At 49.9% G+C, this 24716-nt stretch overlaps 9 non-coding genes and 6 pseudogenes across 9 annotated transcripts; all 15 read left to right on the top strand.

Moving 5' to 3' along the window:
- Positions 1-658: 658 nt before the first annotated feature.
- On the top strand, positions 659-762 carry LOC142265657 (U2 spliceosomal RNA; annotated as a pseudogene).
- Positions 763-6191: 5429 nt separating this feature from the next.
- LOC142265626 (U2 spliceosomal RNA) lies at positions 6192-6399 on the top strand (annotated as a pseudogene).
- Positions 6400-7732: 1333 nt separating this feature from the next.
- Positions 7733-7890, top strand: LOC142265662 (U2 spliceosomal RNA; annotated as a pseudogene).
- A 718-nt stretch (positions 7891-8608) lies between these two features.
- On the top strand, positions 8609-8804 carry LOC142265642 (U2 spliceosomal RNA). The gene has a single exon (XR_012731933.1). It is a non-coding gene; the product is annotated as a U2 spliceosomal RNA (small nuclear RNA).
- Positions 8805-10137: 1333 nt separating this feature from the next.
- Positions 10138-10328, top strand: LOC142265531 (U2 spliceosomal RNA). Its single transcript, XR_012731838.1, has one exon. It is a non-coding gene; the product is annotated as a U2 spliceosomal RNA (small nuclear RNA).
- Positions 10329-11661: 1333 nt separating this feature from the next.
- LOC142265661 (U2 spliceosomal RNA) lies at positions 11662-11819 on the top strand (annotated as a pseudogene).
- A 718-nt stretch (positions 11820-12537) lies between these two features.
- Positions 12538-12733, top strand: LOC142265641 (U2 spliceosomal RNA). Its single transcript, XR_012731932.1, has one exon. It is a non-coding gene; the product is annotated as a U2 spliceosomal RNA (small nuclear RNA).
- A 1333-nt stretch (positions 12734-14066) lies between these two features.
- LOC142265530 (U2 spliceosomal RNA) lies at positions 14067-14257 on the top strand. The gene has a single exon (XR_012731837.1). It is a non-coding gene; the product is annotated as a U2 spliceosomal RNA (small nuclear RNA).
- Positions 14258-15590: 1333 nt separating this feature from the next.
- LOC142265529 (U2 spliceosomal RNA) lies at positions 15591-15781 on the top strand. Its single transcript, XR_012731836.1, has one exon. It is a non-coding gene; the product is annotated as a U2 spliceosomal RNA (small nuclear RNA).
- A 1333-nt stretch (positions 15782-17114) lies between these two features.
- Positions 17115-17256, top strand: LOC142265675 (U2 spliceosomal RNA; annotated as a pseudogene).
- A 697-nt stretch (positions 17257-17953) lies between these two features.
- Positions 17954-18147, top strand: LOC142265646 (U2 spliceosomal RNA). The gene has a single exon (XR_012731937.1). It is a non-coding gene; the product is annotated as a U2 spliceosomal RNA (small nuclear RNA).
- Positions 18148-19480: 1333 nt separating this feature from the next.
- Positions 19481-19671, top strand: LOC142265528 (U2 spliceosomal RNA). Its single transcript, XR_012731835.1, has one exon. It is a non-coding gene; the product is annotated as a U2 spliceosomal RNA (small nuclear RNA).
- Positions 19672-21004: 1333 nt separating this feature from the next.
- LOC142265526 (U2 spliceosomal RNA) lies at positions 21005-21195 on the top strand. Its single transcript, XR_012731834.1, has one exon. It is a non-coding gene; the product is annotated as a U2 spliceosomal RNA (small nuclear RNA).
- Positions 21196-22528: 1333 nt separating this feature from the next.
- Positions 22529-22670, top strand: LOC142265674 (U2 spliceosomal RNA; annotated as a pseudogene).
- A 697-nt stretch (positions 22671-23367) lies between these two features.
- Positions 23368-23561, top strand: LOC142265645 (U2 spliceosomal RNA). The gene has a single exon (XR_012731936.1). It is a non-coding gene; the product is annotated as a U2 spliceosomal RNA (small nuclear RNA).
- Positions 23562-24716: the final 1155 nt, after the last annotated feature.

Here is a 24716-nt window from a genome sequence, read left to right as displayed (position 1 = left end):
AGTAAGCTTTTCTGTAGTCTGCCTGTTGATGTATTTTCCGTTTGAACTGTGCACAACATGAAGAGACGGAACACTGGCGGCTTGTCACAATGCCCCCGCTGACATCACAATAGCGCTGCTGCCTAGAAAACAAGCTGCGCAGCAGAAGTTGTTCTTTGGGTGGGAGGGTGGGCTAGTGTAAGGAGGGGGCAAGCTCTTTTTTTCCCGGGTGGTAGGGGGATGACAGGAGAAGGGATGCGGGTGGTGAGAAGGGTACAGAGGGCAGGGTTTGGGGGCTGGGAAGGAAAGGGAAAAGATTAGGGTTTGGGGATGATGAAAGGGCTTTCTACGGGTAAGGATGGCAAAGGGTGGCAGTGACGGAAAGTCAGGCAACCTGTCCTGTCCGTCTTTTTGTATCGTGAATTGGAAAGACTGCAAGGGGGAGGGGAGTTGCTTGCGCCCTAAAGGAGGAGTTATTCAGATTCATTGCAGTGGGGGGCGGCGGCTGCAAAACGCACCATTCTTCTTGTTTTTGCTCTGCAAAGCAGCCTTTTCAAGGGTTGGCTTGGGTGACAAAATGTCTTGTGTAGGCGTGGGTTTGTCTCCCTCTCGCTCTCTCTCCCTAAGATGTGTCCGGCATAGGCCAGGGTGCCACTCGAGGCCCAAACCAATTCTGGTTATCGCTTCTCGGCCTTTTGGCTAAGATCAAGTGTAGTATCTGTTCTTATCAGAACAAACTGAGCTAGCTACACTTGACGAGATACGATCAGGGAGACAAGCTCCGAAGCCCAGCCGAGACCGAAAGAGGGAGATCGTACGGAAGAAGAGCTTGGCAGAAAGAAGCAAGAAGACGAAGGCTCGGAGAAGACTTGGGGAGACCAGAGGAACTTCGAGGAGGAACACAGCGGGAGAAGACACCCGGAGAAGAATCCAAGATCCAGCTCCGGGAACTCAAGCAGGAACCAGCCATGGCAAGCAAGCCAGAGAAGGCAGCCAGGAAGGCTCAGGACCCAGGGACCTCCAGGAAGGCTCATCCAGAGGCTTCTTCGGCCCAAGAGGCCCCTACCTCCGACGCCAGCCAGCCGGAGGGAGCCCGGACGCCGCCTGAAAAGGCTCCAACCCTGGAGCCTTGGATGCGGCAGACGGTCGCCCTGAAGCTAAAGGCGGTGGATGGTAGGTTGCCGGACATGTCCAGCGACGTGTTCTGCAAGAAGATGATTCTGGATCAGGGCTTCTCCAGGGCGGAAACCCTGAGTGTCCAGACCTTCATGACTGGCATTTTTCTGGTAACCTTTGCCACGGTGAATGCCTGCAGGAGATACTGGGAGGCGATGAACGCAGCGATGCCGGACTCCCCTTTTCATTCTTTTTTAGGATCCTGTCCTATACAGAGGGATGAGAAGAGGATCACGGTCTCCATGCGGAACCCGCACACCCCAGGAAGAGACATCTCCACGTTCCTGGGACGTCTCTGCACAGTGGTGAGGGAGCCATCCCACATCCTTAACGGCAACGGATTCTGGACGGGTAAGTGGTCAGTAACCGTCCGACTCTACAGGGAACCAGCATCCGAGGATGGTCTCCAGCACCTGCCCCCGACATTCTCTCTGGGAAACTCCTATGGTCTCATCTACTACCCGGACATGCCACACAACTGCAGGAAATGTGGCGGGAAAGGGCATTCGATGAAGACCTGCAAGGAGGACGCCTGCAGGGTTTGCCGGGTGACAGGACACAGCTCCAAGGACTGCCCAAAGAAGAAGACTTGCAACCTATGTGGACAGGCGGACCACCTTTACAAGGACTGCCCACAGCGGGAGAAATCCTGGGCAAGGGTTGCCGCGGCGACCCAGTATCGGGTAGTCACAGCTTCGTCGACCAAGGCAGCTACGACCAAGGCCACAGAGGCCAAGGACAAGGCGGCCAAGAACCCGGCGACCGTGGCTCCAGCCGATGCCCCAGCAGCCACGGAGTCCAGGGAAAAGAAGGGTAAGAAAACTGCTGCCCCCTCCCTGGTCCCCCCCCCTGTCACCCCTGTCCAAACCCCTCCCCCCCCGGCCAACCCTACTGAGGATTCCACTACCTCCACCTCATTTCCCTACTCCTCAGCTGGTCTCCTCACCCCCCCCCCAAAGCCCACTCTCCCTCCCCAGACCATGAGAGCAGAGGGCCTCAGCACTCTTGCACTTTTCACCGAGGAGGATTTTCCAGCTCTTGTCTCCTCAGGTACAGGCCAAAGGAAAAGGAAGGTGGAAGATAGTCCTGTCGCAGAACCTTCCAAGCTGTTCATTGTGGACCTTAACCCACCCCAGGAAGAGGAGGATGGCCTCCTCCCAGAACCGGACGTGTTGGAGCAGATGGTGGAGTCCCTTGTGGCCGAAGAAGAAATGGAGGAGTCGGAAGCCACTGAGGCACCATCCCTGCTTGATCAGCTAGCAGAAGAGGGTCTGCTGGAGATACCCTTACCAGCAGGTGCCAAAGAGGAAGAACCGCCCGACCGGAGTGGTAACTAAGGCACACCGCCTGCTCTAACTTTCTCTTTCCTCCAATGACTGCTAACATTAACATCTTTTCCATTAATGTTAGGAGCATCAGAGACAAGTTCCGACGTCAGACAATTTTTGCGTTCCTTAACACTCAGTCTAGTGATGTATTTTTCCTGCAGGAATGCTCCCTTCCCTCCTCTAGGTCCTTCAACCATCTGGCCAGGGAGTGGACCCATGGCCCATCCTACTGGTCTGGCGGGGGCGACTGTAGGTCCGCGGGGGTCGCCGTGCTGATCAGGGGAAGCGCCTTCACATTGGACTCTGTTCAGGAAATCGTCTGCGGCAGGTTACTGCTCGTGGATGGCACCTGGGCGGGAGAACCTGTCAGGTTCATCAATGTGTATGCTTCTCCTGTGAAGAGCGATCGACTGGAGCTCCTCCAAGCCCTGCGCCCTCAGCTCGCTACCGCCAGGACGGTAGTGATGGCCGGGGATTTCAACTGCCCGATTGAGGAGGATGGACGCAGTTCTGGAACGGCTGCCAAGTTGGACGTCACATCCAAACTGCTCATTGAGATGGTGACCGAAGCCTCTCTTGTGGACGTTGTTGGCTCCATCGGACACGGATCCGTGAACTATTCATGGTGCCGATCCGATGGCTCGCTGCGTTCCAGGATTGACTTTGTGTTTACCTCTCGGGCGGTTGGGCGGAGTGGGCACTCGATGGTCCCCTGCTTCTTCTCTGACCACAGAGCCATTCACTTTCAAGGTGTGCTGGGCCATGGCTTCCCCATTGGCCCGGGCTCCTGGAAGCTGAACTGCTCTCTGCTGGAAAAGGGTGAGATTCTGGAGGAGCTTAGAGCTGCCTACTCGACGTGGCGGGCCTACAAGGCGGGCTTCCAGTCTGTTTCTGACTGGTGGGAATACGTTAAACTCGAGTTCCGTTTCTTCTTTCAGGCAAAGAGTCAACAACAGGCGTGTCTGAAGAGGAGGGACTTCAGGAGACTCCAGCGTGAGCTGCGTTCCCTGCAGGACCTTCTTCGATGCGGCTGGGACGTGAGAGAGGAGCTGGAGGAGACTAAGAGGAGCCTGAAAAGGCACTTCGAGGAGGAGTCCGAGCGAATTGTCTTCCGTTCCAAAGTGGAGAACCTGGAGAAGGGTGAGAAATGTAACTCGTTCTTTTTCAGGAAACTCCACGCCGGTCACACGCCCATGAATGAACTACGAGACGAGAGTGGAAACATGCGACGCGGGAAAGAGAACGTGATGAAGGTCGTCAGCGACTTCTACAGCGAACTCTACGCCCGCAAGACTACTGACCCCGAGGCCGCCGATAAGTTCCTGTCAGGTATCACTAACCATCTTGACCCTGCAGACGCGGCGGCCATGGATGTTCCTCTGACGGTGGACGAGCTGCTCTCGGCTGCCAAATCCTTTAGTTCTGGCAGGACACAGGGCAGTGACGGCCTCCCAGCAGAGCTCTATGTAGCGCTGGGAGACCTAATCTGTCCGGACCTGTTAGGGCTGTATGAGGAGATGGTGGTGGAGGGCAGAATGCCTCCATCTCTGAGGGAAGGAATGGTCACGATCCTGTACAAGCGTAAAGGAGAGAGGTGCGACCTGAAGAATTGGCGTCCCATCACCCTTCTGAACGTCGACTACAAGATCCTGGCCAAGACGATGGCAACGAGATTGAAGACTGTTATCGGACGGATCATCCACCCGGACCAGACCTGCGGCATCCCCGGACGTCGCATCGCAGACAGCCTGGCTCTCATGCGGGACACGGTCGAGTACATCAAAGCCCGCCGGGTGCACGCAGCCCTGATCTCGTTGGATCAGGAAAAGGCCTTCGACCGTGTTTCCCATGAGTTCCTGGGCAAAGCTCTGCACAGGTTAGGTTTGGGTAACATGTTTTGCTTGTATGTCCAACTAATGTATTTTGATATTCACAGCTCGGTGTTGGTGAACGGCTGGAAGACTGACCCCTTCCCGGTCCTCTCAGGGGTCAGACAAGGCTGTCCTCTGTCACCTCTTCTTTTTGTTTGTGTTATAGAACTCTTTGCAGAGGCTATCCGGCGGAATGGAGAGATCAGAGGGATCACCGCACCAGGACCAGAACGCTTCGAGGTCAAGTGCTCGCTCTACATGGACGACGTGACCGTCTTCTGCGCGGACCGGCGCTCAGTCGACACCCTCGTCCAGACCTGTGAGACCTTTGGACGGGCTTCGGGAGCCAAAGTCAACTGCGGGAAGTCGGAAGCCATGCTCTTCGGGGACTGGCAGCCGGCCTCTTCCGCCCCCTTCCCTTTCAGCATCCAGCCGGATTTCATCAAGGTTCTTGGAGTCTGGTTCGGGAAGGAAGGAGCAGCCCTCAAGTCCTGGGAGGAACGCTTGACCAAGATCACCCAACGGATCGGTCTGTGGAGCCTCAGACGCCTCACCTGTGAGGGCAAAGCACTGGTCCTGCGTAACGAGGTACTGCCCGTGCTGCAGTACACGGCCCAGGCCTGGCCCCCCCTTGCCACCGTGTGCAGGGCCATTACCAGGACGGTGTTTCGTTTTGTCTGGGGATCCAAGATGGACAGAGTAAAGCGGAGCATCATGTACAAGGATCCTCGCAAGGGTGGGAAGGGCGTACCCGATATCCCCACCCTCCTGCGATCCTCCTTCGTATGTGACTGCGTTCGCCGAACTCTGCGAGTCAAGAGAGGTTCCGCGGGTGGGTCCATGTCTCGCTTCTTCCTGCTCCCCCTTTGGAGACGGTTAGGCTGGGACAAGTGGGACAGCTCCTTCCCCTACAACTGGACGGCGCCATGGTTCTACGGAGACGTGGTTCGGTTTGTGAGGGAACACCAACTGGAGGGACTCAAGCCTGATTTGTGGAAGCCAAAGACTATCCACAAACTCATCAGAGCCAAGGACGAAATGGAGAACATTCCAGGACTTCATCACGACACACTGGAGACTGTTTGGACAAACGTGTCATCGGCTGGATTGACCAACGGGCACAAGGACTTGTCATGGATGGCGATACAGGGCGGACTGCCCGTCCGGTCATTCATGCACGCCCGGAACCTGTGCAAAACCCGGTACTGCCCAAGGTGCCCCTTCGTGGAGGAAACATCGCTGCACGCCTTTTGGGACTGCCGTTTCGCACAGCGCCTGTTGGTTGCCCTGGAGGATGACCTGAGGAACTCCGTCCCCAGAGGGAGCCTATCGTACCATTCCGTACTTTATGGACTCTTCCCTGGGACTCACACCGTTGGAGCCATCCAGGAGGCTTGGCGCCTTATGAACTGCTTTAAGGACGCTATTTGGGTCGCCAGGAACCGGCTCATCTTGAAGAGGGAGAGGATGTCTATCCAGGATTGCCGCAGGCTGATCCACAGCCTGCTCAGAGACTATTCCATCATGGACAGTCCGGACGACAGCGCCGAGGAGGAGGTTTAGACCTCTTCCATGCCCCCTCCCTCCTTTTCCCGTTATGTGCGTCTTTCAATAAAGCTTCGGGCCTGTGATTTCCCCACCCTATCCCCCTTTTCCCCTACCCCCATCCCCCAATCGCCGGTTCGTCGTTATTTATTGTCTAACTTTTTCTTTCAGCTTGAGTGTTATGGATAAGCATAGGAGTGTGATGTATAGTTTAGTGCGTCGTACTCTATGGCTATGTAAGAAGGATTGTATAGTTCTGTGTGTACGGGGCTGCGGCACTGTACACGGTTTGTTACCTTTTTGTGAGTAGTGCATGATAATAAAGATGCTGTTAAATCAAAAAAAAATCTGTTCTTATCAGTTTAATATCTGATACGTCCCCTATCTGGGGACCATATATTAAATGGATTTTTAGAACAGGGAGATGGAAAAAGAGCTTGCTCTGTCCACTCCACGCATTGACCTGGTATTGCAGTACCTCCAGGAACGGTGCACCCCTTCTTAACCCAGTTTCCAAAAGCAGAACTCGATTCACCTGATTCATATTAGCCCGATTAGCGAATTGAAATGAATTTTTATCTAACACACTTTTTACTTGCTTTATTCATCCAAATAGCAAACTCATCACCACTCAACTTCACCAACTCTGCTATGTCCCGTGCAGTATCTTGTTGTCAGTCTAATCCAAATCATGTGCAATTGAATGGAATAGATCCCTTTTGGACAAAGTGAATTCAGCTGATGCTGCTGCAGTGACCACAGGTGTGATAAGATCTAGAATTGGCATCTGGTGCGATCTCTCCGCTTCCACTCCAAAGAAAGTTACCTGTTTATTCCTATCATGCATTGGTTTTTGGGGTTTTCTTTGAGTAATGATGATCTCTTTAGTAGTCTGTTGGCGCCCTCTCCTGGAGGAATAGTTTGCTTGCTCTTGGACATTCTAAAAGAGAGGTCATGATAGACATTGAGCTTCTGAGCTCAATTGGGGACAGTCATGGGTGATGAATGTTTGCAACCTACTGCGAAGCCTCATACCGCAATATAAGGAACGTCAAATACTAAGAAAGGGCGGCCTATGAAAGAATTACTACTTTCAATAAGTACACTTAAACGGCTAATTGGGAATAGAAAAACTGTAAAAAGCCCTCTGAGAAAGCCCCCCTCTAACCTTTGATAGTAAGCTTTTCTGTAGTCTGCCTGTTGATGTATTTTCCGTTTGAACTGTGCACAACATGAAGAGACGGAACACTGGCGGCTTGTCACAATGCCCCCGCTGACATCACAATAGCGCTGCTGCCTAGAAAACAAGCTGCGCAGCAGAAGTTGTTCTTTGGGTGGGAGGGTGGGCTAGTGTAAGGAGGGGGCAAGCTCTTTTTTTCCCGGGTGGTAGGGGGATGACAGGAGAAGGGATGCGGGTGGTGAGAAGGGTACAGAGGGCAGGGTTTGGGGGCTGGGAAGGAAAGGGAAAAGATTAGGGTTTGGGGATGATGAAAGGGCTTTCTACGGGTAAGGATGGCAAAGGGTGGCAGTGACGGAAAGTCAGGCAACCTGTCCTGTCCGTCTTTTTGTATCGTGAATTGGAAAGACTGCAAGGGGGAGGGGAGTTGCTTGCGCCCTAAAGGAGGAGTTATTCAGATTCATTGCAGTGGGGGGCGGCGGCTGCAAAACGCACCATTCTTCTTGTTTTTGCTCTGCAAAGCAGCCTTTTCAAGGGTTGGCTTGGGTGACAAAATGTCTTCTGTAGGCGTGGGTTTGTCTCCCTCTCGCTCTCTCTCCCTAAGATGTGTCCGGCATAGGCCAGGGTGCCACTCGAGGCCCAAACCAATTCTGGTTATCGCTTCTCGGCCTTTTGGCTAAGATCAAGTGTAGTATCGCTTCTCGGCCTTTTGGCTAAGATCAAGTGTAGTATCGTTCGAAAAGGTGGTTTAAGGCTCCGGCCACCTTAGTACAATGATGCAATGCACACTGGAAGGTTGCACTTGTTAGTACTTTGGGAGGATAGTATATCCATCTAGAGGAAACCATGGCCCTACCAGGATTGAGGCTATTAGACTGAGTAAGTGTGGGGGTTATGGTGCAATGTGCCCCAGGAATGGACACCCTGGAGGGAGTCTGAACTTGCTAGGTTGGGACCCTGGTAAGCCTCAGACTCTGTCGCACGCCGCGCCTTGCCTATTCATACTTTCCAAGCATATTGCCCTATCCTGGCCTTCTGGCTAAGAAGGGAAATTTTTATAATCCCGGTCGGAGGTCCGGTCAGCTTTGGGCTGAGAAACCAACACCCGGTTGGAGGTCCGGGTCAGCTTTGGCTGAGAAACCAACACCCGGTTGGAGGTCCGGTTAGCCTTGGGCTGAGAAACCAACACCCGGTTGGAGGTCCGGTCAGCCTTGGGCTGAGAAACCAACACCCGGTTGGAGGTCCGGTCAGCCTTGGGCTGAGAAACCAACACCGGTTGACGGTCCGGGCAGTCTCGGCTGCGAAACCAACGACTAGTAGCTCCCTACTCCACTTGGGTAAGATGCCTCGGTGGACGCTGGGAGCAACAACAAGGCTCAACCAGGCTTCGGCTTGGGGGAGCACCGAAGATCCCTGACCCTCGCTGTGGCCTTCTGGCTCGGAGGGACGGGGTTGATTTTTGGGGATCCTCTTCTCACGGAGGGGTCCACACGAATCCTAGCCTTTGCACTGTTTTTGGTGTGACTTCGGTCATGCATTTTTGCGGTGCTTTGGAAAGCTTCATTAAATCAAAAATCTGTTCTTATCAGTTTAATATCTGATACGTCCCCTATCTGGGGACCATATATTAAATGGATTTTTAGAACAGGGAGATGGAAAAAGAGCTTGCTCTGTCCACTCCACGCATTGACCTGGTATTGCAGTACCTCCAGGAACGGTGCACCCCTTCTTAACCCAGTTTCCAAAAGCAGAACTCGATTCACCTGATTCATATTAGCCCGATTAGCGAATTGAAATGAATTTTTATCTAACACACTTTTTACTTGCTTTATTCATCCAAATAGCAAACTCATCACCACTCAACTTCACCAACTCTGCTATGTCCCGTGCAGTATCTTGTTGTCAGTCTAATCTAGATCATGTGCAATTGAATGGAATAGATCCCTTTTGGACAAAGTGAATTCAGCTGATGCTGCTGCAGTGACCACAGGTGTGATAAGATCTAGAATTGGCATCTGGTGCGATCTCTCCGCTTCCACTCCAAAGAAAGTTACCTGTTTATTCCTATCATGCATTGGTTTTTGGGGTTTTCTTTGAGTAATGATGATCTCTTTAGTAGTCTGTTGGCGCCCTCTCCTGGAGGAATAGTTTGCTTGCTCTTGGACATTCTAAAAGAGAGGTCATGATAGACATTGAGCTTCTGAGCTCAATTGGGGACAGTCATGGGTGATGAATGTTTGCAACCTACTGCGAAGCCTCATACCGCAATATAAGGAACGTCAAATACTAAGAAAGGGCGGCCTATGAAAGAATTACTACTTTCAATAAGTACACTTAAACGGCTAATTGGGAATAGAAAAACTGTAAAAAGCCCTCTGAGAAAGCCCCCCTCTAACCTTTGATAGTAAGCTTTTCTGTAGTCTGCCTGTTGATGTATTTTCCGTTTGAACTGTGCACAACATGAAGAGACGGAACACTGGCGGCTTGTCACAATGCCCCCGCTGACATCACAATAGCGCTGCTGCCTAGAAAACAAGCTGCGCAGCAGAAGTTGTTCTTTGGGTGGGAGGGTGGGCTAGTGTAAGGAGGGGGCAAGCTCTTTTTTTCCCGGGTGGTAGGGGGATGACAGGAGAAGGGATGCGGGTGGTGAGAAGGGTACAGAGGGCAGGGTTTGGGGGCTGGGAAGGAAAGGGAAAAGATTAGGGTTTGGGGATGATGAAAGGGCTTTCTACGGGTAAGGATGGCAAAGGGTGGCAGTGACGGAAAGTCAGGCAACCTGTCCTGTCCGTCTTTTTGTATCGTGAATTGGAAAGACTGCAAGGGGGAGGGGAGTTGCTTGCGCCCTAAAGGAGGAGTTATTCAGATTCATTGCAGTGGGGGGCGGCGGCTGCAAAACGCACCATTCTTCTTGTTTTTGCTCTGCAAAGCAGCCTTTTCAAGGGTTGGCTTGGGTGACAAAATGTCTTCTGTAGGCGTGGGTTTGTCTCCCTCTCGCTCTCTCTCCCTAAGATGTGTCCGGCATAGGCCAGGGTGCCACTCGAGGCCCAAACCAATTCTGGTTATCGCTTCTCGGCCTTTTGGCTAAGATCAAGTGTAGTATCTGTTCTTATCAGTTTAATATCTGATACGTCCCCTATCTGGGGACCATATATTAAATGGATTTTTAGAACAGGGAGATGGAAAAAGAGCTTGCTCTGTCCACTCCACGCATTGACCTGGTATTGCAGTACCTCCAGGAACGGTGCACCCCTTCTTAACCCAGTTTCCAAAAGCAGAACTCGATTCACCTGATTCATATTAGCCCGATTAGCGAATTGAAATGAATTTTTATCTAACACACTTTTTACTTGCTTTATTCATCCAAATAGCAAACTCATCACCACTCAACTTCACCAACTCTGCTATGTCCCGTGCAGTATCTTGTTGTCAGTCTAATCTAGATCATGTGCAATTGAATGGAATAGATCCCTTTTGGACAAAGTGAATTCAGCTGATGCTGCTGCAGTGACCACAGGTGTGATAAGATCTAGAATTGGCATCTGGTGCGATCTCTCCGCTTCCACTCCAAAGAAAGTTACCTGTTTATTCCTATCATGCATTGGTTTTTGGGGTTTTCTTTGAGTAATGATGATCTCTTTAGTAGTCTGTTGGCGCCCTCTCCTGGAGGAATAGTTTGCTTGCTCTTGGACATTCTAAAAGAGAGGTCATGATAGACATTGAGCTTCTGAGCTCAATTGGGGACAGTCATGGGTGATGAATGTTTGCAACCTACTGCGAAGCCTCATACCGCAATATAAGGAACGTCAAATACTAAGAAAGGGCGGCCTATGAAAGAATTACTACTTTCAATAAGTACACTTAAACGGCTAATTGGGAATAGAAAAACTGTAAAAAGCCCTCTGAGAAAGCCCCCCTCTAACCTTTGATAGTAAGCTTTTCTGTAGTCTGCCTGTTGATGTATTTTCCGTTTGAACTGTGCACAACATGAAGAGACGGAACACTGGCGGCTTGTCACAATGCCCCCGCTGACATCACAATAGCGCTGCTGCCTAGAAAACAAGCTGCGCAGCAGAAGTTGTTCTTTGGGTGGGAGGGTGGGCTAGTGTAAGGAGGGGGCAAGCTCTTTTTTTCCCGGGTGGTAGGGGGATGACAGGAGAAGGGATGCGGGTGGTGAGAAGGGTACAGAGGGCAGGGTTTGGGGGCTGGGAAGGAAAGGGAAAAGATTAGGGTTTGGGGATGATGAAAGGGCTTTCTACGGGTAAGGATGGCAAAGGGTGGCAGTGACGGAAAGTCAGGCAACCTGTCCTGTCCGTCTTTTTGTATCGTGAATTGGAAAGACTGCAAGGGGGAGGGGAGTTGCTTGCGCCCTAAAGGAGGAGTTATTCAGATTCATTGCAGTGGGGGGCGGCGGCTGCAAAACGCACCATTCTTCTTGTTTTTGCTCTGCAAAGCAGCCTTTTCAAGGGTTGGCTTGGGTGACAAAATGTCTTCTGTAGGCGTGGGTTTGTCTCCCTCTCGCTCTCTCTCCCTAAGATGTGTCCGGCATAGGCCAGGGTGCCACTCGAGGCCCAAACCAATTCTGGTTATCGCTTCTCGGCCTTTTGGCTAAGATCAAGTGTAGTATCGCTTCTCGGCCTTTTGGCTAAGATCAAGTGTAGTATCGTTCGAAAAGGTGGTTTAAGGCTCCGGCCACCTTAGTACAATGATGCAATGCACACTGGAAGGTTGCACTTGTTAGTACTTTGGGAGGATAGTATATCCATCTAGAGGAAACCATGGCCCTACCAGGATTGAGGCTATTAGACTGAGTAAGTGTGGGGGTTATGGTGCAATGTGCCCCAGGAATGGACACCCTGGAGGGAGTCTGAACTTGCTAGGTTGGGACCCTGGTAAGCCTCAGACTCTGTCGCACGCCGCGCCTTGCCTATTCATACTTTCCAAGCATATTGCCCTATCCTGGCCTTCTGGCTAAGAAGGGAAATTTTTATAATCCCGGTCGGAGGTCCGGTCAGCTTTGGGCTGAGAAACCAACACCCGGTTGGAGGTCCGGGTCAGCTTTGGCTGAGAAACCAACACCCGGTTGGAGGTCCGGTTAGCCTTGGGCTGAGAAACCAACACCCAGGTGGAGGTCCGGTCAGCCTTGGGCTGAGAAACCAACACCCGGTTGGAGGTCCGGTCAGCCTTGGGCTGAGAAACCAACACCGGTTGACGGTCCGGGCAGTCTCGGCTGCGAAACCAACGACTAGTAGCTCCCTACTCCACTTGGGTAAGATGCCTCGGTGGACGCTGGGAGCAACAACAAGGCTCAACCAGGCTTCGGCTTGGGGGAGCACCGAAGATCCCTGACCCTCGCTGTGGCCTTCTGGCTCGGAGGGACGGGGTTGATTTTTGGGGATCCTCTTCTCACGGAGGGGTCCACACGAATCCTAGCCTTTGCACTGTTTTTGGTGTGACTTCGGTCATGCATTTTTGCGGTGCTTTGGAAAGCTTCATTAAATCAAAAATCTGTTCTTATCAGTTTAATATCTGATACGTCCCCTATCTGGGGACCATATATTAAATGGATTTTTAGAACAGGGAGATGGAAAAAGAGCTTGCTCTGTCCACTCCACGCATTGACCTGGTATTGCAGTACCTCCAGGAACGGTGCACCCCTTCTTAACCCAGTTTCCAAAAGCAGAACTCGATTCACCTGATTCATATTAGCCCGATTAGCGAATTGAAATGAATTTTTATCTAACACACTTTTTACTTGCTTTATTCATCCAAATAGCAAACTCATCACCACTCAACTTCACCAACTCTGCTATGTCCCGTGCAGTATCTTGTTGTCAGTCTAATCTAGATCATGTGCAATTGAATGGAATAGATCCCTTTTGGACAAAGTGAATTCAGCTGATGCTGCTGCAGTGACCACAGGTGTGATAAGATCTAGAATTGGCATCTGGTGCGATCTCTCCGCTTCCACTCCAAAGAAAGTTACCTGTTTATTCCTATCATGCATTGGTTTTTGGGGTTTTCTTTGAGTAATGATGATCTCTTTAGTAGTCTGTTGGCGCCCTCTCCTGGAGGAATAGTTTGCTTGCTCTTGGACATTCTAAAAGAGAGGTCATGATAGACATTGAGCTTCTGAGCTCAATTGGGGACAGTCATGGGTGATGAATGTTTGCAACCTACTGCGAAGCCTCATACCGCAATATAAGGAACGTCAAATACTAAGAAAGGGCGGCCTATGAAAGAATTACTACTTTCAATAAGTACACTTAAACGGCTAATTGGGAATAGAAAAACTGTAAAAAGCCCTCTGAGAAAGCCCCCCTCTAACCTTTGATAGTAAGCTTTTCTGTAGTCTGCCTGTTGATGTATTTTCCGTTTGAACTGTGCACAACATGAAGAGACGGAACACTGGCGGCTTGTCACAATGCCCCCGCTGACATCACAATAGCGCTGCTGCCTAGAAAACAAGCTGCGCAGCAGAAGTTGTTCTTTGGGTGGGAGGGTGGGCTAGTGTAAGGAGGGGGCAAGCTCTTTTTTTCCCGGGTGGTAGGGGGATGACAGGAGAAGGGATGCGGGTGGTGAGAAGGGTACAGAGGGCAGGGTTTGGGGGCTGGGAAGGAAAGGGAAAAGATTAGGGTTTGGGGATGATGAAAGGGCTTTCTACGGGTAAGGATGGCAAAGGGTGGCAGTGACGGAAAGTCAGGCAACCTGTCCTGTCCGTCTTTTTGTATCGTGAATTGGAAAGACTGCAAGGGGGAGGGGAGTTGCTTGCGCCCTAAAGGAGGAGTTATTCAGATTCATTGCAGTGGGGGGCGGCGGCTGCAAAACGCACCATTCTTCTTGTTTTTGCTCTGCAAAGCAGCCTTTTCAAGGGTTGGCTTGGGTGACAAAATGTCTTCTGTAGGCGTGGGTTTGTCTCCCTCTCGCTCTCTCTCCCTAAGATGTGTCCGGCATAGGCCAGGGTGCCACTCGAGGCCCAAACCAATTCTGGTTATCGCTTCTCGGCCTTTTGGCTAAGATCAAGTGTAGTATCTGTTCTTATCAGTTTAATATCTGATACGTCCCCTATCTGGGGACCATATATTAAATGGATTTTTAGAACAGGGAGATGGAAAAAGAGCTTGCTCTGTCCACTCCACGCATTGACCTGGTATTGCAGTACCTCCAGGAACGGTGCACCCCTTCTTAACCCAGTTTCCAAAAGCAGAACTCGATTCACCTGATTCATATTAGCCCGATTAGCGAATTGAAATGAATTTTTATCTAACACACTTTTTACTTGCTTTATTCATCCAAATAGCAAACTCATCACGACTCAACTTCACCAACTCTGCTATGTCCCGTGCAGTATCTTGTTGTCAGTCTAATCTAGATCATGTGCAATTGAATGGAATAGATCCCTTTTGGACAAAGTGAATTCAGCTGATGCTGCTGCAGTGACCACAGGTGTGATAAGATCTAGAATTGGCATCTGGTGCGATCTCTCCGCTTCCACTCCAAAGAAAGTTACCTGTTTATTCCTATCATGCATTGGTTTTTGGGGTTTTCTTTGAGTAATGATGATCTCTTTAGTAGTCTGTTGGCGCCCTCTCCTGGAGGAATAGTTTGCTTGCTCTTGGACATTCTAAAAGAGAGGTCATGATAGACATTGAGCTTCTGAGCTCAATTGGGGACAGTCATGGGTGATGAATGTTTGCAACCTACTGCGAAGCCTCATACCGCAATATAAGGAACGTCAAATACTAAGAAAGGGCGGCCTATGAAAGAATTACTACTTTCAATAAGTACACTTAAACGGCTAATTGGGAATAGAAAAACTGTAAAAAGCCCTCTGAGAAAGCCCCCCTCTAACCTTTGATAGTAAGCTTTTCTGTAGTCTGCCTGTTGATGTATTTTCCGTTTGAACTGTGCACAACATGAAGAGACGGAACACTGGCGGCTTGTCACAATGCCCCCGCTGACATCACAATAGCGCTGCTGCCTAGAAAACAAGCTGCGCAGCAGAAGTTGTTCTTTGGGTGGGAGGGTGGGCTAGTGTAAGGAGGGGGCAAGCTCTTTTTTTCCCGGGTGGTAGGGGGATGACAGGAGAAGGGATGCGGGTGGTGAGAAGGGTACAGAGGGCAGGGTTTGGGGGCTGGGAAGGAAAGGGAAAAGATTAGGGTTTGGGGATGATGAAAGGGCTTTCTACGGGTAAGGATGGCAAAGGGTGGCAGTGACGGAAAGTCAGGCAACCTGTCCTGTCCGTCTTTTTGTATCGTGAATTGGAAAGACTGCAAGGGGGAGGGGAGTTGCTTGCGCCCTAAAGGAGGAGTTATTCAGATTCATTGCAGTGGGGGGCGGCGGCTGCAAAACGCACCATTCTTCTTGTTTTTGCTCTGCAAAGCAGCCTTTTCAAGGGTTGGCTTGGGTGACAAAATGTCTTCTGTAGGCGTGGGTTTGTCTCCCTCTCGCTCTCTCTCCCTAAGATGTGTCCGGCATAGGCCAGGGTGCCACTCGAGGCCCAAACCAATTCTGGTTATCGCTTCTCGGCCTTTTGGCTAAGATCAAGTGTAGTATCTGTTCTTATCAGTTTAATATCTGATACGTCCCCTATCTGGGGACCATATATTAAATGGATTTTTAGAACAGGGAGATGGAAAAAGAGCTTGCTCTGTCCACTCCACGCATTGACCTGGTATTGCAGTACCTCCAGGAACGGTGCACCCCTTCTTAACCCAGTTTCCAAAAGCAGAACTCGATTCACCTGATTCATATTAGCCCGATTAGCGAATTGAAATGAATTTTTATCTAACACACTTTTTACTTGCTTTATTCATCCAAATAGCAAACTCATCACCACTCAACTTCACCAACTCTGCTATGTCCCGTGCAGTATCTTGTTGTCAGTCTAATCTAGATCATGTGCAATTGAATGGAATAGATCCCTTTTGGACAAAGTGAATTCAGCTGATGCTGCTGCAGTGACCACAGGTGTGATAAGATCTAGAATTGGCATCTGGTGCGATCTCTCCGCTTCCACTCCAAAGAAAGTTACCTGTTTATTCCTATCATGCATTGGTTTTTGGGGTTTTCTTTGAGTAATGATGATCTCTTTAGTAGTCTGTTGGCGCCCTCTCCTGGAGGAATAGTTTGCTTGCTCTTGGACATTCTAAAAGAGAGGTCATGATAGACATTGAGCTTCTGAGCTCAATTGGGGACAGTCATGGGTGATGAATGTTTGCAACCTACTGCGAAGCCTCATACCGCAATATAAGGAACGTCAAATACTAAGAAAGGGCGGCCTATGAAAGAATTACTACTTTCAATAAGTACACTTAAACGGCTAATTGGGAATAGAAAAACTGTAAAAAGCCCTCTGAGAAAGCCCCCCTCTAACCTTTGATAGTAAGCTTTTCTGTAGTCTGCCTGTTGATGTATTTTCCGTTTGAACTGTGCACAACATGAAGAGACGGAACACTGGCGGCTTGTCACAATGCCCCCGCTGACATCACAATAGCGCTGCTGCCTAGAAAACAAGCTGCGCAGCAGAAGTTGTTCTTTGGGTGGGAGGGTGGGCTAGTGTAAGGAGGGGGCAAGCTCTTTTTTTCCCGGGTGGTAGGGGGATGACAGGAGAAGGGATGCGGGTGGTGAGAAGGGTACAGAGGGCAGGGTTTGGGGGCTGGGAAGGAAAGGGAAAAGATTAGGGTTTGGGGATGATGAAAGGGCTTTCTACGGGTAAGGATGGCAAAGGGTGGCAGTGACGGAAAGTCAGGCAACCTGTCCTGTCCGTCTTTTTGTATCGTGAATTGGAAAGACTGCAAGGGGGAGGGGAGTTGCTTGCGCCCTAAAGGAGGAGTTATTCAGATTCATTGCAGTGGGGGGCGGCGGCTGCAAAACGCACCATTCTTCTTGTTTTTGCTCTGCAAAGCAGCCTTTTCAAGGGTTGGCTTGGGTGACAAAATGTCTTCTGTAGGCGTGGGTTTGTCTCCCTCTCGCTCTCTCTCCCTAAGATGTGTCCGGCATAGGCCAGGGTGCCACTCGAGGCCCAAACCAATTCTGGTTATCGCTTCTCGGCCTTTTGGCTAAGATCAAGTGTAGTATCGTTCGAAAAGGTGGTTTAAGGCTCCGGCCACCTTAGTACAATGATGCAATGCACACTGGAAGGTTGCGCTTGTTAGTACTTTGGGAGGATAGTATATCCATCTAGAGGAAACCATGGCCCTACCAGGATCGAGGCTATTAGACTGAGTAAGTGTGGGGGTTATGGTGCAATGTGCCCCAGGAATGGACACCCTGGAGGGAGTTTGAACTTGCTAGGTTGGGACCCTGGTAAGCCTCAGACTCTGTCGCACGCCGCGCCTTGCCTATTCATACTTTCCAAGCATATTGCCCTATCCCGGCCTTCTGGCTAAGAAGGGAAATTTTTATAATCCCGGTCGGAGGTCCGGTCAGCTTTGGGCTGAGAAACCAACACCCGGTTGGAGGTCCGGTTAGCCTTGGGCTGAGAAACCAACACCCGGTTGGAGGTCCGGTCAGCCTTGGGCTGAGAAACCAACACCCGGTTGGAGGTCCGGTCAGCCTTGGGCTGAGAAACCAACACCCGGTTGGAGGTCCGGTCAGCCTTGGGCTGAGAAACCAACACCGGTTGACGGTCCGGGCAGTCTCGGCTGCGAAACCAACGACTAGTAGCTCCCTACTCCACTTGGGTAAGATGCCTCGGTGGACGCTGGGAGCAACAACAAGGCTCAACCAGGCTTCGGCTTGGGGGAGCACCGAAGATCCCTGACCCTCGCTGTGGCCTTCTGGCTCGGAGGGACGGGGTTGATTTTTGGGGATCCTCTTCTCACGGAGGGGTCCACACGAATCCTAGCCTTTGCACTGTTTTTGGTGTGACTTCGGTCATGCATTTTTGCGGTGCTTTGGAAAGCTTCATTAAATCAAATCTGTTCTTATCAGTTTAATATCTGATACGTCCCCTATCTGGGGACCATATATTAAATGGATTTTTAGAACAGGGAGATGGAAAAAGAGCTTGCTCTGTCCACTCCACGCATTGACCTGGTATTGCAGTACCTCCAGGAACGGTGCACCCCTTCTTAACCCAGTTTCCAAAAGCAGAACTCGATTCACCTGATTCATATTAGCCCGATTAGCGAATTGAAATGAATTTTTATCTAACACACTTTTTACTTGCTTTATTCATCCAAATAGCAAACTCATCACCACTCAACTTCACCAACTCTGCTATGTCCCGTGCAGTATCTTGTTGTCAGTCTAATCTAGATCATGTGCAATTGAATGGAATAGATCCCTTTTGGACAAAGTGAATTCAGCTGATGCTGCTGCAGTGACCACAGGTGTGATAAGATCTAGAATTGGCATCTGGTGCGATCTCTCCGCTTCCACTCCAAAGAAAGTTACCTGTTTATTCCTATCATGCATTGGTTTTTGGGGTTTTCTTTGAGTAATGATGATCTCTTTAGTAGTCTGTTGGCGCCCTCTCCTGGAGGAATAGTTTGCTTGCTCTTGGACATTCTAAAAGAGAGGTCATGATAGACATTGAGCTTCTGAGCTCAATTGGGGACAGTCATGGGTGATGAATGTTTGCAACCTACTGCGAAGCCTCATACCGCAATATAAGGAACGTCAAATACTAAGAAAGGGCGGCCTATGAAAGAATTACTACTTTCAATAAGTACACTTAAACGGCTAATTGGGAATAGAAAAACTGTAAAAAGCCCTCTGAGAAAGCCCCCCTCTAACCTTTGATAGTAAGCTTTTCTGTAGTCTGCCTGTTGATGTATTTTCCGTTTGAACTGTGCACAACATGAAGAGACGGAACACTGGCGGCTTGTCACAATGCCCCCGCTGACATCACAATAGCGCTGCTGCCTAGAAAACAAGCTGCGCAGCAGAAGTTGTTCTTTGGGTGGGAGGGTGGGCTAGTGTAAGGAGGGGGCAAGCTCTTTTTTTCCCGGGTGGTAGGGGGATGACAGGAGAAGGGATGCGGGTGGTGAGAAGGGTACAGAGGGCAGGGTTTGGGGGCTGGGAAGGAAAGGGAAAAGATTAGGGTTTGGGGATGATGAAAGGGCTTTCTACGGGTAAGGATGGCAAAGGGTGGCAGTGACGGAAAGTCAGGCAACCTGTCCTGTCCGTCTTTTTGTATCGTGAATTGGAAAGACTGCAAGGGGGAGGGGAGTTGCTTGCGCCCTAAAGGAGGAGTTATTCAGATTCATTGCAGTGGGGGGCGGCGGCTGCAAAACGCACCATTCTTCTTGTTTTTGCTCTGCAAAGCAGCCTTTTCAAGGGTTGGCTTGGGTGACAAAATGTCTTCTGTAGGCGTGGGTTTGTCTCCCTCTCGCTCTCTCTCCCTAAGATGTGTCCGGCATAGGCCAGGGTGCCACTCGAGGCCCAAACCAATTCTGGTTATCGCTTCTCGGCCTTTTGGCTAAGATCAAGTGTAGTATCTGTTCTTATCAGTTTAATATCTGATACGTCCCCTATCTGGGGACCATATATTAAATGGATTTTTAGAACAGGGAGATGGAAAAAGAGCTTGCTCTGTCCACTCCACGCATTGACCTGGTATTGCAGTACCTCCAGGAACGGTGCACCCCTTCTTAACCCAGTTTCCAAAAGCAGAACTCGATTCACCTGATTCATATTAGCCCGATTAGCGAATTGAAATGAATTTTTATCTAACACACTTTTTACTTGCTTTATTCATCCAAATAGCAAACTCATCACCACTCAACTTCACCAACTCTGCTATGTCCCGTGCAGTATCTTGTTGTCAGTCTAATCTAGATCATGTGCAATTGAATGGAATAGATCCCTTTTGGACAAAGTGAATTCAGCTGATGCTGCTGCAGTGACCACAGGTGTGATAAGATCTAGAATTGGCATCTGGTGCGATCTCTCCGCTTCCACTCCAAAGAAAGTTACCTGTTTATTCCTATCATGCATTGGTTTTTGGGGTTTTCTTTGAGTAATGATGATCTCTTTAGTAGTCTGTTGGCGCCCTCTCCTGGAGGAATAGTTTGCTTGCTCTTGGACATTCTAAAAGAGAGGTCATGATAGACATTGAGCTTCTGAGCTCAATTGGGGACAGTCATGGGTGATGAATGTTTGCAACCTACTGCGAAGCCTCATACCGCAATATAAGGAACGTCAAATACTAAGAAAGGGCGGCCTATGAAAGAATTACTACTTTCAATAAGTACACTTAAACGGCTAATTGGGAATAGAAAAACTGTAAAAAGCCCTCTGAGAAAGCCCCCCTCTAACCTTTGATAGTAAGCTTTTCTGTAGTCTGCCTGTTGATGTATTTTCCGTTTGAACTGTGCACAACATGAAGAGACGGAACACTGGCGGCTTGTCACAATGCCCCCGCTGACATCACAATAGCGCTGCTGCCTAGAAAACAAGCTGCGCAGCAGAAGTTGTTCTTTGGGTGGGAGGGTGGGCTAGTGTAAGGAGGGGGCAAGCTCTTTTTTTCCCGGGTGGTAGGGGGATGACAGGAGAAGGGATGCGGGTGGTGAGAAGGGTACAGAGGGCAGGGTTTGGGGGCTGGGAAGGAAAGGGAAAAGATTAGGGTTTGGGGATGATGAAAGGGCTTTCTACGGGTAAGGATGGCAAAGGGTGGCAGTGACGGAAAGTCAGGCAACCTGTCCTGTCCGTCTTTTTGTATCGTGAATTGGAAAGACTGCAAGGGGGAGGGGAGTTGCTTGCGCCCTAAAGGAGGAGTTATTCAGATTCATTGCAGTGGGGGGCGGCGGCTGCAAAACGCACCATTCTTCTTGTTTTTGCTCTGCAAAGCAGCCTTTTCAAGGGTTGGCTTGGGTGACAAAATGTCTTCTGTAGGCGTGGGTTTGTCTCCCTCTCGCTCTCTCTCCCTAAGATGTGTCCGGCATAGGCCAGGGTGCCACTCGAGGCCCAAACCAATTCTGGTTATCGCTTCTCGGCCTTTTGGCTAAGATCAAGTGTAGTATCTGTTCTTATCAGTTTAATATCTGATACGTCCCCTATCTGGGGACCATATATTAAATGGATTTTTAGAACAGGGAGATGGAAAAAGAGCTTGCTCTGTCCACTCCACGCATTGACCTGGTATTGCAGTACCTCCAGGAACGGTGCACCCCTTCTTAACCCAGTTTCCAAAAGCAGAACTTGATTCACCTGATTCATATTAGCCCGATTAGCGAATTGAAATGAATTTTTATCTAACACACTTTTTACTTGCTTTATTCATCCAAATAGCAAACTCATCACCACTCAACTTCACCAACTCTGCTATGTCCCGTGCAGTATCTTGTTGTCAGTCTAATCTAGATCATGTGCAATTGAATGGAATAGATCCCTTTTGGACAAAGTGAATTCAGCTGATGCTGCTGCAGTGACCACAGGTGTGATAAGATCTAGAATTGGCATCTGGTGCGATCTCTCCGCTTCCACTCCAAAGAAAGTTACCTGTTTATTCCTATCATGCATTGGTTTTTGGGGTTTTCTTTGAGTAATGATGATCTCTTTAGTAGTCTGTTGGCGCCCTCTCCTGGAGGAATAGTTTGCTTGCTCTTGGACATTCTAAAAGAGAGGTCATGATAGACATTGAGCTTCTGAGCTCAATTGGGGACAGTCATGGGTGATGAATGTTTGCAACCTACTGCGAAGCCTCATACCGCAATATAAGGAACGTCAAATACTAAGAAAGGGCGGCCTATGAAAGAATTACTACTTTCAATAAGTACACTTAAACGGCTAATTGGGAATAGAAAAACTGTAAAAAGCCCTCTGAGAAAGCCCCCCTCTAACCTTTGATAGTAAGCTTTTCTGTAGTCTGCCTGTTGATGTATTTTCCGTTTGAACTGTGCACAACATGAAGAGACGGAACACTGGCGGCTTGTCACAATGCCCCCGCTGACATCACAATAGCGCTGCTGCCTAGAAAACAAGCTGCGCAGCAGAAGTTGTTCTTTGGGTGGGAGGGTGGGCTAGTGTAAGGAGGGGGCAAGCTCTTTTTTTCCCGGGTGGTAGGGGGATGACAGGAGAAGGGATGCGGGTGGTGAGAAGGGTACAGAGGGCAGGGTTTGGGGGCTGGGAAGGAAAGGGAAAAGATTAGGGTTTGGGGATGATGAAAGGGCTTTCTACGGGTAAGGATGGCAAAGGGTGGCAGTGACGGAAAGTCAGGCAACCTGTCCTGTCCGTCTTTTTGTATCGTGAATTGGAAAGACTGCAAGGGGGAGGGGAGTTGCTTGCGCCCTAAAGGAGGAGTTATTCAGATTCATTGCAGTGGGGGGCGGCGGCTGCAAAACGCACCATTCTTCTTGTTTTTGCTCTGCAAAGCAGCCTTTTCAAGGGTTGGCTTGGGTGACAAAATGTCTTCTGTAGGCGTGGGTTTGTCTCCCTCTCGCTCTCTCTCCCTAAGATGTGTCCGGCATAGGCCAGGGTGCCACTCGAGGCCCAAACCAATTCTGGTTATCGCTTCTCGGCCTTTTGGCTAAGATCAAGTGTAGTATCGTTCGAAAAGGTGGTTTAAGGCTCCGGCCACCTTAGTACAATGATGCAATGCACACTGGAAGGTTGCGCTTGTTAGTACTTTGGGAGGATAGTATATCCATCTAGAGGAAACCATGGCCCTACCAGGATCGAGGCTATTAGACTGAGTAAGTGTGGGGGTTATGGTGCAATGTGCCCCAGGAATGGACACCCTGGAGGGAGTTTGAACTTGCTAGGTTGGGACCCTGGTAAGCCTCAGACTCTGTCGCACGCCGCGCCTTGCCTATTCATACTTTCCAAGCATATTGCCCTATCCCGGCCTTCTGGCTAAGAAGGGAAATTTTTATAATCCCGGTCGGAGGTCCGGTCAGCTTTGGGCTGAGAAACCAACACCCGGTTGGAGGTCCGGTTAGCCTTGGGCTGAGAAACCAACACCCGGTTGGAGGTCCGGTCAGCCTTGGGCTGAGAAACCAACACCCGGTTGGAGGTCCGGTCAGCCTTGGGCTGAGAAACCAACACCCGGTTGGAGGTCCGGTCAGCCTTGGGCTGAGAAACCAACACCGGTTGACGGTCCGGGCAGTCTCGGCTGCGAAACCAACGACTAGTAGCTCCCTACTCCACTTGGGTAAGATGCCTCGGTGGACGCTGGGAGCAACAACAAGGCTCAACCAGGCTTCGGCTTGGGGGAGCACCGAAGATCCCTGACCCTCGCTGTGGCCTTCTGGCTCGGAGGGACGGGGTTGATTTTTGGGGATCCTCTTCTCACGGAGGGGTCCACACGAATCCTAGCCTTTGCACTGTTTTTGGTGTGACTTCGGTCATGCATTTTTGCGGTGCTTTGGAAAGCTTCATTAAATCAAATCTGTTCTTATCAGTTTAATATCTGATACGTCCCCTATCTGGGGACCATATATTAAATGGATTTTTAGAACAGGGAGATGGAAAAAGAGCTTGCTCTGTCCACTCCACGCATTGACCTGGTATTGCAGTACCTCCAGGAACGGTGCACCCCTTCTTAACCCAGTTTCCAAAAGCAGAACTCGATTCACCTGATTCATATTAGCCCGATTAGCGAATTGAAATGAATTTTTATCTAACACACTTTTTACTTGCTTTATTCATCCAAATAGCAAACTCATCACCACTCAACTTCACCAACTCTGCTATGTCCCGTGCAGTATCTTGTTGTCAGTCTAATCTAGATCATGTGCAATTGAATGGAATAGATCCCTTTTGGACAAAGTGAATTCAGCTGATGCTGCTGCAGTGACCACAGGTGTGATAAGATCTAGAATTGGCATCTGGTGCGATCTCTCCGCTTCCACTCCAAAGAAAGTTACCTGTTTATTCCTATCATGCATTGGTTTTTGGGGTTTTCTTTGAGTAATGATGATCTCTTTAGTAGTCTGTTGGCGCCCTCTCCTGGAGGAATAGTTTGCTTGCTCTTGGACATTCTAAAAGAGAGGTCATGATAGACATTGAGCTTCTGAGCTCAATTGGGGACAGTCATGGGTGATGAATGTTTGCAACCTACTGCGAAGCCTCATACCGCAATATAAGGAACGTCAAATACTAAGAAAGGGCGGCCTATGAAAGAATTACTACTTTCAATAAGTACACTTAAACGGCTAATTGGGAATAGAAAAACTGTAAAAAGCCCTCTGAGAAAGCCCCCCTCTAACCTTTGATAGTAAGCTTTTCTGTAGTCTGCCTGTTGATGTATTTTCCGTTTGAACTGTGCACAACATGAAGAGACGGAACACTGGCGGCTTGTCACAATGCCCCCGCTGACATCACAATAGCGCTGCTGCCTAGAAAACAAGCTGCGCAGCAGAAGTTGTTCTTTGGGTGGGAGGGTGGGCTAGTGTAAGGAGGGGGCAAGCTCTTTTTTTCCCGGGTGGTAGGGGGATGACAGGAGAAGGGATGCGGGTGGTGAGAAGGGTACAGAGGGCAGGGTTTGGGGGCTGGGAAGGAAAGGGAAAAGATTAGGGTTTGGGGATGATGAAAGGGCTTTCTACGGGTAAGGATGGCAAAGGGTGGCAGTGACGGAAAGTCAGGCAACCTGTCCTGTCCGTCTTTTTGTATCGTGAATTGGAAAGACTGCAAGGGGGAGGGGAGTTGCTTGCGCCCTAAAGGAGGAGTTATTCAGATTCATTGCAGTGGGGGGCG

The sequence above is a fragment of the Anomaloglossus baeobatrachus genome, unplaced genomic scaffold, assembly GCF_048569485.1.
Source record: "Anomaloglossus baeobatrachus isolate aAnoBae1 unplaced genomic scaffold, aAnoBae1.hap1 Scaffold_275, whole genome shotgun sequence".
NCBI lineage: Eukaryota > Metazoa > Chordata > Amphibia > Anura > Aromobatidae > Anomaloglossus > Anomaloglossus baeobatrachus.
The sequence above is the reverse complement of the archived record's forward strand: the minus strand, read 5'-3'. Positions and strand labels throughout refer to the sequence as shown.